Genomic DNA, 210 nt, shown 5'->3' with positions numbered 1-210 from the left:
TGCAATCCTCTTGTGTCAGCCTCCCAAGCTGCTGGGATTACAGGCATGTGCCACCACACCTGACCCAAAGTGTTTTTATTAAGTCCTTGTGTTGTGGTCATCCAAGTTCAGCTTTCTCATCACCCTCAGTTCCCATAGTTACACAACCCGCATTCACACCCTAAGTTCCCTCGCATGCACTTTTGGGTTGCTCCTTCCTCAGTGTTGGAA

This window comes from Marmota marmota, unplaced genomic scaffold (assembly GCF_001458135.2).
Source record: "Marmota marmota marmota unplaced genomic scaffold, marMar, whole genome shotgun sequence".
In the NCBI taxonomy this organism is placed as follows: domain Eukaryota; kingdom Metazoa; phylum Chordata; class Mammalia; order Rodentia; family Sciuridae; genus Marmota; species Marmota marmota.
The sequence above is the reverse complement of the archived record's forward strand: the minus strand, read 5'-3'. Positions refer to the sequence as shown.